Here is a 12,173-nt window from a genome sequence, read left to right on the forward strand (position 1 = left end):
CTGAGCAGTCTTGGTCTACAGATAGACTTCTGAGTCCCTTCTAGCCTATCCACCTCCTAGTTCCCCAGAAATCAGACGCCTTCTAATCTAGAACTTTTCATTCTCCCAGACACTGGACAGTACAATGACAGTACCTGAGCATGGGACTCCTACATCATTATGCCTGCTGTTGCAGTTTTGTTGTTCTTCAAAAATAGCAATTAAATTGAAAAATTGGACTCATTAATTAATTGGACTGATCAAGGAAAAAATGGAGAAGACACAAATTAGCAGTATCATAAATGAAGAAGAGGGTAGCACTCCATTTCAAACAATTACCCATTATCCTTGATAAGAGAATGCTGTAATTCAGTTCATGCTAATTTATTAGATAAATTATTTGGAATAAATAAATTTCTAGAAAGACATAATTTTCCAAAACTGGGACAAGAAAGAATAAAGAAAAAATCACTCCCAAAGAGGTGGAACAAAATGGTGCCAAAGATCTTTCAGTGATTATCTCCCCATAGACACATCTATTTAATTAGATATTCATGCATCAAACTACTTTCACAAGAGTTGAGTAAGCCAGGCAAGGGAATATATTGCTTGGTTGTAGTATAATAATAAGAAAAGATGCATTGGATAAAGCAGGAAGGAAAGAGTTACTCATGTCACCCCCTCCCTCCAATCAAGTAATGCAGCCTGGAGAGATGCCTCCTACATAAGGAGGGAGAAGGAATAAAGTCTGAATCTTAGACTTCAAGACCAAGAATCCATGGTGAACTTCAGTGCCTGGCAATATCCCAAGTCCCCTGCATTGCAGGAACTGATTCTCTTGAACTGCCTTAGCCAACAGTGCTTCACCACTCTTTCCCCAACCTTGGGCAGCAGAGGAGGTAGCAAGACTCCACTTTCCTGGAAGCAGGGCAGAAAAGCTAGCACAAGACTTGGAGCTCAGTTCTGGGTCCCCTATAGTAAGACCCAGCAACAGGGAGAACCAAAGGGTCCCTCTACTCAGGCCAGAGCTCACACACAGAGCTTCCAGACCTAGCAGAGTTCAGGGTAGACATTTTCTCATTAATAGAATGTATCCATGTTTTGTCCTATATCAGAACAAGTTACTGGGAGCTCCTGGATACACCCCTGAGATTGTGCAGAAATTTGTGGCTGTGAGACTCAGATGGGGCCCAAGTAATTGGTAACATTGGCAGTCAAATAACTGCTTTCACCAACACATCAGTACTGGGTACCAGATGTTGATCCAGCCTACATTTTCTGGGTGTAGGGAAGCATATTAATCACAGGAGTTTGCCTTGGAACTCAGTGTCAGACAGGTAAAATATAATACTGGACAGATCCTAACAGTACCTCTTCCTAGGCCAGTGCCCCTGAATGGAGAAGAGACACATGGCTCCAGTCTATTGGATTTTTATTCCAGCCAGCATCCCCTGTGGCTGGTTGCAGCAGTCATAGGCCATGAATACACCTTGGCAGTACACAACTCATCCACTCATAGGAGTATTGGTCTAGGTTTTTCCCCCCAGTGTTGGCTGTGGCCTTAGCATGTGAAATAGCATTGCAGTGTTAGTCACCACAGTACTTCTCACTCCATTCCTCCTCCAGCTTCAGACAGAACAACATGAAGAGAATAACTACCTTCTTGGGAAGTAAAAGGGAGATGGGCACCATCTATGGTTAAGAGCCTCGAGCTGGCCACTCCACAGTGATTCTTCCCAGGGCCCAGTGTAATATCAGAGTATCTGAATGCAGGCTACTGACTCTGGATGAGGCATCTGGACCTTTGTTCATTATTGAGTAAAGAAAGCATGGGCTAAGTTTCTACCCAGTTTGAAAATAATAGAAATGTCCGCAGGCTCAGAGGAAATATGCAATCTGCTTAGTTAACATTTGTGTACACTATATGTGTGTATGCATGGTGATGTCACATTGAACCCCATTAATATGTATAATTAATATGTATATTAATGAAGTTCTTTTAAAATCCAGGTTAGAAAGACTGAAATAAATGCCTAATCCTTCAATATACAAGTGATGCCACACACTACCAAGCATTAAGAACTTCTCAGGAAGTATAACCTTACCTAATGGTCATAATGTGTGCCAGAAAGTAACTATATGCTAACCATTTACAATATCTTGGATGGAAATATGAACAACTATTTTAATGAAACTCAATGAGCTTTCAGAAAGACAGAGAAATAAGTTAATATTCCAACAGAAATTTACAGAGATAGATTTTTTTTAAAAGCAAGCAGAAATCCTTGAGATGAAAAATAAACTAAGTGAATTTAAAACCATGAGAGATGGCAGAATACCCACAAAAAAGAAAAAAATTAGTGAGTTCAAAGACAGATTATTTGAAAAGACAGAGTTAGAGGAGAGAAAGAAAAGATAATGAAGAAGAAGGAAGAAAGCTTAAGGGAAATTTGGAACAGTATTAAAAGATTAGAGATAAGTTTTTCAAGGCAACAAAAGAAAATAAATAACACAGGGATATTTTATGGGTGGAAATTATAAAATACATTGAGAAAATAAATCTTACTTTGAACAACCAATGGTCAAAGAAGAAATCATAAAGGAACTTCAATATTTTCTTAAAACAGATCAAAATGGAGTCACAACATATCAAAACAAATGAGATATAGCAAGGTATCTCAAGGAGGAAAGATTATATTAATCAATGCCTACATCAAAAATAAAAACAAAACCAGAAAAATATTAAATATATTATAATTGTGTCTCAAAGAAGTAAAAGAAAATCTAATTCAATATTAGCAGAAAGATAGAACAAAGGCCAAAGCTGGAATAAATGAAGTAGAGACTAAAATATCAACACAACTAGGAGTGGGTTCTTCATAAATATTAAAAAAATTGAAAGCTAGACTAGGGTGGGGGAGGTGGGGAAGAGTCAAATAAAATCAGAGACTGAAAGGTAGACATTACAATGGACACCAAAGAAATACAAAGGATCATTAGAAATTATTATAAAAACTATATGCTAACAAATTTGATAACTTACAAGAAATCAAGAAATTCTTCAACACATACACCTTATCAATATTAATCACGAAGAAATAGAATACATGAAGATACACAATAATGAGTAATAATTTAATTATTAATTAAAAGCCTCCCATTAAAGAAAATCCCATGGGTCATATGACTTCAGTACTGAGTTACCCCCAAGTATGTAAAGAAGAATTAATACCAATGCTGTTAAAATCATTTCAAAAATAGACAAGAAAATTCTTCCAAACTCATTCTCAGAGGTCAGAATTCCCTCATATCAACATTAGACAAGGAAACACACACAAAAAGAAAAGCTGCAGGTCCAACATCTTTGATAATTATAGATGATAAAATTCTCAACAAAATACTAGAAAACCTAACAGCATTTAAAAAGATTAGTACTATACTCAAATGAGATTTATCCTGGGGAAGCAAATATGGTTCAGCAAACACAAGATTGTAAACATGATACAACACATCAACATAATGGACAAAAAGACAAAATCATATGATATTAAAAGTATACAATAACAAATGCAAAAAAGGCCTTGAATAAAATTCAGCATCACTTTATAATAAAAAATCTGAATAAATTAGGAATAGAAGAAACATCCTTCAACATAATAAAGGCTATTCATAATATACCAACAGGTGAAATGTTACTGAATGGGAGAACTAAAAATCTTTCTTGCTAAGATCTAGAACAAAATGAAAATGCCCACTTTTATCACTTTTGTTCAGCTTAGTACTGAAATCCTAGCTGGAGCAACCAGGTAAGAGAAAACAATAAAGGGAATACAAATTGCAAAAGAGGCTGTCAAATTGTTACTGTTTGCAGATCACAAGATCTTAATACAGAAAACCTGAAAGATTCCATCATCAACAACAATTAAAACTAGAAAATGAATTCAGCAAATTTGCAGGATATACAATTAATACAGAAAAATTCGTAGTCTTGTTGTTTTCTAATAGTGAAATATCTGAAACATAATCAAGAATCAATTCCATTTATGATAGCTATGAAAATACTTAGGAATAAATTCAACTAAAGAAGGAGAAGATTTCTGTAATAAAAATTATAAAACATTAATGAAAGATTTTGAAGAGGACATATAGAAAAACACAAAGTGGAAAGTCATGCCATGTTTAGAGACCAAGAGTCAACGTTGTTAAAATGTCTATGCTATCTGAAGCAGTCTACAGATTCAAGCCAATATCTTTCAAAATACCAGAGGCATTCTTCACAGAACTAGAAAAAACAATCTTAAAATGGACATAGAATAACAACAACAACAACAACAACAAAAATCCCTTGAATAGGCAGAGCCATTTTGAGCAAAAAGACCAAAGCAGGATTTATTTCAGTACTCAACTTCTAAATGTACTATTAAGCTGCAGTAATAAAAAAAACAATGATATAGGCATAAAAAGAGAAACACAGAACAACAGAATAGACATCATGACCCTGATTCATGTACAATTGCATGAATGGTGTGTCTCTACATCATGTACAACCAGAGAATTGAATGTTGCACTCCATTTGTGTATGAACAGTACATTCTGCTGTCATGTACAACTAAGTAGAACAAATAAAAAAAGAAAGAAAATAGAACACATAGCCCATAAGTAAATTCATACATCCATAGTCAACTGACTTTGGATACAGGTACTAAAAACATGCATTGGAGAAAAGACAGTCTTTTCTATAAATGGTGATAGAATACTAGATATCCTCATCCAAAGGAATAAAACTAGATCCTTACCTCTCACCAGATATAAAAATCATCTTAAAGCAAACTAAATACTTAAATGCAAGCTATGAAACTACTACAGAAAAACTTAGGAGAAATTCTTAAAAAAACAGAGTTGGGCAAGAAACTTAGATAGACATCAAAAGAACAGAAAGAAAAATAAAAAATAGACACATAAGATTTACAGAAAAGCTAAAGTCTTCCACATTGCAAAGGAAACATTCAACAGAGTGAGGAGGCAATTGACATAATGGGAGAAAATATTTGTAAATTATACAAATATCCAGAAAAATCTAAAAAGATATATATATATATGTATATATATATATAACATTATATATACAATGGGTGATAAAGTATGGGTGGTATATCTAAACAGATATTTCTCAAAATATATACAATGGACCACCAGGCATATGAAAATATGCTCAACATCACTAATCTTCAAGGAAAAGCAAACCAAATCACAACCGAATATTGCTGTATTCTAGTAAGAATGGCTATTATTAAAAATACAAAAACTAACAAGTGTGATCATGTGGAAAATGTATATATGCACAACAGAATATTATGTGGCATAAAAAACATGAAATCTTGCCATTTGCAAAAGCATGGGTGCAGCTAGACATAATTAGTGAAACAGGTGGAGTACAGAAGGTAAGTGCAATGTGAGCTTTCTGATATGAGCACTATAAAAAAAAGTCAATCTCATTGAAGAGTAGGTTAGATGCAGCTGGAGAGATTGTAGGCATGGGGAAGAGGGGATGATAGGAAAAGGCAGATGAAAAGACTACAGGTTAAGTAGCTAGATAGGAGAAAGAAGTTCTGTTGTGCTCTTGAACAGTAGGGTGACTATCAATAATGTTAATGTGCTGTATATTTCAAAAAGCTCAAAGTATGGATTTTGAAAGGTTTTACCACAAAGAAATTATAAATATTTGAGGAGACAGATGTTTAATCTGATTTAAACATTGCAATATATATAAAATAAGTCACACCTGTATCCCATAATTATGTATATAGTTTATGTTTTTATATGTTAAAAATAACTACCATAGCAAATTTATAAGCAAATTGAATTATTATTTAAAATTCCCCCACAAAAAATCCCCAGGGCCAGAAGCCTTCAGTGGTGAATTATACCTCATAGAAAAGAACATTATATGACTTCTAGGTTTAGTTTTGTTTTTCAGAAAAGAAAAGGAAACACTTTATATTTTATGATCTCAATAAGATATAATATCAAAATCAAGGCATCAGAAGAAAATAAATTAACTACAAAACAATACTCATCATGAATATAGACATAAGAATCTTCAGCAGAACACAGCAAAGCATACTTAACAATACATAAACAGTATAATGCACCAGGACCAAATGGGGTTTACCCAGGAATGCAATGCTAATTATTTTTACAAAATTAAATGAAAGTAATTTACCATATTAGTAAAATAGATGAGAAAAATACATGATTGTTTCAATAGACAGAAAACATTTAGAAAAGTTCAGTTTCCATTTATAATTAAAATTCTCAGGAAAGTAGGAATAACAGAGAATCTCATTAAGCTATAACAACATTCTTAAAAATTCCATTTCTTGTGTTAGAGGCCATAAAAAGGCAAGAAAAAGAAGGAAAAGGCATACAGCTTGTAAAATAAGGAGTAAATAAATAAATTTTATTTTCTTTTCAGACAATAAGATTGTGTATGTGAAAACAGGAATCTGCAAATATCTGCTAGTACTCATAAAGCTGTGAGACATAAGCTCAAAATAAAAATTAATCATTGTAGCAACAAAAATCAGAAAACTTAATAATCTTTTCTGAAAAAAGTACATCAGACCACCTATTTCAATATCTGCTATAAACATACCATATTGAAACAGTATGGTATTGGCCTAAGGATAATCATATAAGTCACTGGAACCTAACAGGAGTTAAGAATCAAACTCTCATGTTATGCCTCCCTTCCTAAGTGAAAAATAATGATCAGTGAAGACACAAAAGGTAGTCAAAACAGTTAGGAACTAAGGGAGAACAAGTTAGATTCACAGAGAATTAAACATATTCATAAGAATTTCTTTTTTTCTTTTCTTTTCTTTCTTTTTATTTTTGTTTTAATTAGTTATACATGACAGTAGAATGCACTTATATACTTTGATATATCATACATAGATGGGAAAGAATTTCATTCTCTAGTATTATATTTACTAATTTTGTTTTTTCCCCAGCTTTCTTGAATTTCAATCAAGACTTTTTTTTCTTGCTCAACCCTCAATATGCACTAAGCACAAGTAGTGTTTATGCAATGAATGTATGTAATAAATCTGGGATTAATACAAAGAAAATTTCACCAGGACAGGAAAAAAAAAAAGAATTTTGAAAAGAGTAAATAGCAAGTATTGGAGAGGATTTGTAGTAATGGGAATGGTAGTATTAACTTTGAAAACCTACAACTGTTACTTAAAAAAAAATATATATATATATATGCACTGACAATATGATGTGACAATTTCAATAATACTCCAAAGCAATGAAATGTATGACATGAATGTTTTTAACTTTTTTTCTTATAATAATGAAACTAGGATGTCACTCAGCTGTTCCATAATAGGTGAATGGATAAATAAGTAGTTATTATGCAAAAATGAATAAAGTATTTTAAAATAAATGTTATTCTATATATTTAATGTATATAACATGATGCCATGGTAAATTATATACACACACACATATGTATACTCATACATATATTTACTATAGTGAGGCAAAGTATTATAACCAATAAACCACATACTTACTTAAATTTAGTTTTAATTTTTTTTTTTTTTGGCGAGAGCAGCTAAAATCTACTCATTTGGAATGAATCCATGAAATAGCACAATTTTATTATCTATATCCTCATGTTGTATGTGAGAGCTCTAGACTTGTTCATGTTACATATCTGCTACTGTGTATCCTCACTTACATTTCAACATTCCCCCCTTTTCTCCCCACCCCTAAATACTATATTGATTCTTGTCTATATAAATTTGTTTTTTTGTAGATTCTACATTTTAGAGAGATCATGCAATATTTTTCTTGCCCTGTCTGGCTTATTTTACTTAGAATAATGTCCTTGAGGCTCATCCATGTTGTGACAACTGGCAATATCTCATTCTTTTTTGGGACTGGATAACATAAGCAGGAATAAGATATTGACACATGCAATGACATAGGTGAAACTTAAAAAAATATCTTGTTGAGAAACAAATGTATACTGTTTCAGAGAAACAGTACATACTGTTTAGTTCTACTTATATGAAATTTTACAATAGACAAAGTCATTATATAATAACAAATCCAATAAGTGTTATGTTGGATATTGGAGCTAACAGTGAGGGAAATTAGCTGCAAAGTGGCATGAAGAAAATTTTTGATAAAAGAAATGTTCTGTGATTTCAATGTAGTACTTAAAATGTGTCAATTCTAATTAAACTGTATGCTTAAAATAGAATTAATGTACTGTTTTGTAATTATATCTTATAAAATTTATCTGTCAAATTATGAATTATATGCACACAAAGTAATACCATTTACAATGACATCAAAAATTCAAGTACATAGAAATAAATCAAAGGGAAAATATGCAACCACTATTGAGGGAAATTAAGAAAATGAAAGTCAGGAGACATACTTGTGAATTGGAAATCGAGAGTTGCTAAGCTGTTAAAATTATCCCTAGACTGATATGGGGAAATAGTTAACTGATTATTGAACACAGTCCCAATAAAAAGTTATGTTTTTGGTTTTGTTTTGTTTTTCTACTGGGAATTGAACCCAGGGGCACTTAACCACTGAGTCACACCCCCTGCTCTTATTTATATTTTATTTTGAGATAGGGTCTAGATAAATGGCTGAGGATGTCTTTGAACTTGTGATCCTCCTGCTTCAGCCTCCCAAGTCACTGGGATTACTGGCATGCGCCACCATGCTCTGCAAAAAGTCATATTTTTGGAGGGAAAATTATCAAACTTATTTTAAAGTTCATTTGAAAAGGCCAAGAATATTCAAGCATTTATAATGAACAAGAATAAAATTAAATGATTTATATTATGAGAAAACTTACTTATATTATGAGACAAACTTACTCAATCTTTATAAATTACAGTGACTAAGATGAAATGGTTTTTGTGCAAGGAGAGACACATAATATTATCACACAGAATATAGAGCATTGGAATCTGATCCATAGGACTGGAAACATCTAATTTATTACTTAGGCTTCACTGCATTTCATATGAAAGAAAAATAATCTTTTTATTTAATTGGTTAATTGTAAGTCATGGGTATAAAATTAAGAGGCCTACTTCATACCACAAACAATAATCAATTCTAAATGGATTGTGACTATAAATATGAAAAGTAGAATCATAAAGTTTTGAAAATAAAGTATTATATGATATTTTCATGGCTTCATAATTGTGAATATTTTATTCAGAGTTTATATAAATATCTAACTGTGTTGGATAAAAGCAATATCAGATAATAATATGGATAGCAGCATCTATTTATCAAAAAACATCATTAAGGAGTGCAAAACCTCCATATACTGGCAGAAAAAATTTACAAGGAAAAGACAACTCAATAGAAAATAAGACCAAAATGTACAAAGTTGCTGTTGTGTAGGATGGATAAGACTAGAGACAGATTGTACACCATGACTTTAGTTAATAACATTGTAATATGTACTGGAATTTACTAACAGAGTAGATTTTAGGAGTTGTTACCATACATACACCCAGATGCACACACACACACAATTTAACAATGTGAGGAAATGGAGGAGTTAACTTGATGTAGGTTGCTTAAATGTAGCTGTCATTTTAATATGTACAGATGTATAAAAACATCCTGTTTTGATACATATAAAAAGCCAACAACAACAAAAAAGAAACCAAAATAAAAAAAAAAACTGCTCATGAAATTAATGTGTATTCTGGAAAAAATGGGAGAGTTCCATGTATATTAATAAAATTAAAATACTTTCTCATCTGTCCAGATTCCATCCTTCTAGATTGAAATTTTACTGCATGTTCTATTGGCTACTACACAATGTATTAAAATGTACTTCTATGATTGTGATAAAGAAAAGTGGGCAAAAGAGATCAAGGATTTAATGAGATAACCTATGTTGCCAATAAATATATAAAATGAGTACCACCTAACCATTAGGGCTACACAATTAAAACCAGGAGGCAGTACAATTCTACACTAGCAGATGGCTAAAATGAAAAAAAAAATATTGGCAATATCAGGTTGGACAAAGTGTGTAGGAACTGGAGTTCTTAGATATTATTGGTAGGGTATATTTACACAGCTATTATTTGGCAGTATATGCTATTATTTAACATCCTGTGACCCAGAAATAGTACCATGTACACAAACAACAGACCTGTATCCTCATGTTCATCAGAGGACACGAAAGAATGTCCACAGCAGCATTACTTGTAATAACTTCTAACCTGGAAACTACTGAGGGGAGAATGGATAGATAGATATTCTGTGATATTGTTACACATGGAATATTATATAACAATGGTAAGTAATGAAATACAACAAATTTCAACAATATAGAGAGTTTCACACTGATAATGTTGAACAAACAAAATAAGGAACAACGTGTCACAAACTGTATGATTGCATCAATGTGGTTCAATTAATGTGTGGTACTTGAAGTCAGGGAAATGATTAACCTTGCCTGAAAGGAGACATGAAGTTATCTTCTTGTTGTTAATATTCTATTTCTTGATTTCTGTGTGTTTACATGTATTCACTTCATGAAAGACCTTAGAGCTTTAGATTTCAATGTAAATTTAAAATAAAGATTCAAAGCCAGACCATCTCTATTCACATGCTAAACTATCTCAGTAATATAACCTTCATGATACTTTACTGGTCACAAATGTTGTTTTAAGATAAAAATTATAAACTTTGAATCTAGGAGAATTTAACAGAACTCTGAGAACAGTGGAAAATACATATTTATTTACCTACTTATTGGTTAGCATTTGCCCAAAATAGAAAAATTAATAATAATATGGAAGTAATGATTTATATTAATTAATGTGTGTGAACACACAAATGGGGAGACTTCTGTTATAGCATTTTATAGACTGTTATGGATGTATATGCACAGTTTTATATCTAAAAATGGTTGTAATTCTAAAATATACAGTGTTCCTTTGTATTTCTGTTTCTTTCAGGAAGCCTTCCCTGACCACATCTAAGTAGGTTAGCTGACTCCCTATTGTGTTCCCACAGCCATCTTTACTATCTTAATTATTGCACATAGCATGATTTATCATTGTTACTGGCTTAGTTGTCCACCTACCCTACTGGGCTGTGTCACTGAGAAGTGTGCTCACTGTTGTAGCACTGGTGCCTGTTAAGGCACAATGAAGGATGATTACATCTAGCAATGCAGTGTACTAGGTACTCTAGGGAACTTTCCAGTATAAAGAGGAATTACTCCACAGAACAACTAGGCAGCAGGTAATGAGACCAGTCTAGTCTTGACATATAAGATATAAGCCAGCAGGAGAAACTGAGTGGCTCTAGGAAGAATTCTGAGGGAGCCCTTCTGAGTGTGCTATGCCTTGGAACTGTATTGAGAGGCAGTGTGGGAGCTATCATGGAAACACCCATTAAATCTGTGCCACAGAAAGGGTCAAGTGTGATCCGGCAGGCTGCTGTGGTCACCTGGACTACTGGCAGTAAAGGCTCTTGTAACATGTTTCAGGATCAGGGAATTTTTAATGCTCTGGCAGCATAATACCAAGGTTGAAATTTTGCAAGAATATGAGGCAAGTGTTTTAATATGTGAACATGTGTTTTGATAATCCGATTCTATAAAATGTTCTCTCTAAGGAAAAATTACATTTGTTTGAATGAGGTAAAATTTCTTCTCTGATGAGAAATTCATTCACTGATCTTGCTGATGGAGACCAAAATGGAATCAGAACATCAACATTACATTTCATTTTGAGAGTCCACCTACACCACTAAGAGCCAGGACAGCTTTGCAGACAGGAAACCATCATGGGCATATGGCTAGAACCCAAGGAACTGGAGGTTCCTAGACATAATATATGTCTTAATATAAGGCAATGAGGAGGAGAACTTCTTTTTCTTGTTTTGAGGGATAGAGTTTCCCTAAGAAGAGGTACATTGACTTCTGAACAGAGGGGTTGAAATAGGGAAGAAAAATTAAACAGAGAAGAGACAGAGAAGTGAGGAACATTGTTGAAGCAGGCAGGATCAACACTTGCAACTAGAAAAGCTGGCTCTCCAGTGATGTGGCTAGTTCATTCCCATTTCAGGAGCTCAAACACTGGTAACCTGAACTCCACTGGGCCTGTGGAGACCAGATT

The sequence above is a fragment of the Marmota monax genome, unplaced genomic scaffold, assembly GCF_021218885.2.
Source record: "Marmota monax isolate L192 unplaced genomic scaffold, Marmota_monax_Labrador192_F-V1.1 WCK01_AAM20220418_F8-fsc00186, whole genome shotgun sequence".
Taxonomy (NCBI): Eukaryota; Metazoa; Chordata; class Mammalia; order Rodentia; family Sciuridae; genus Marmota; species Marmota monax.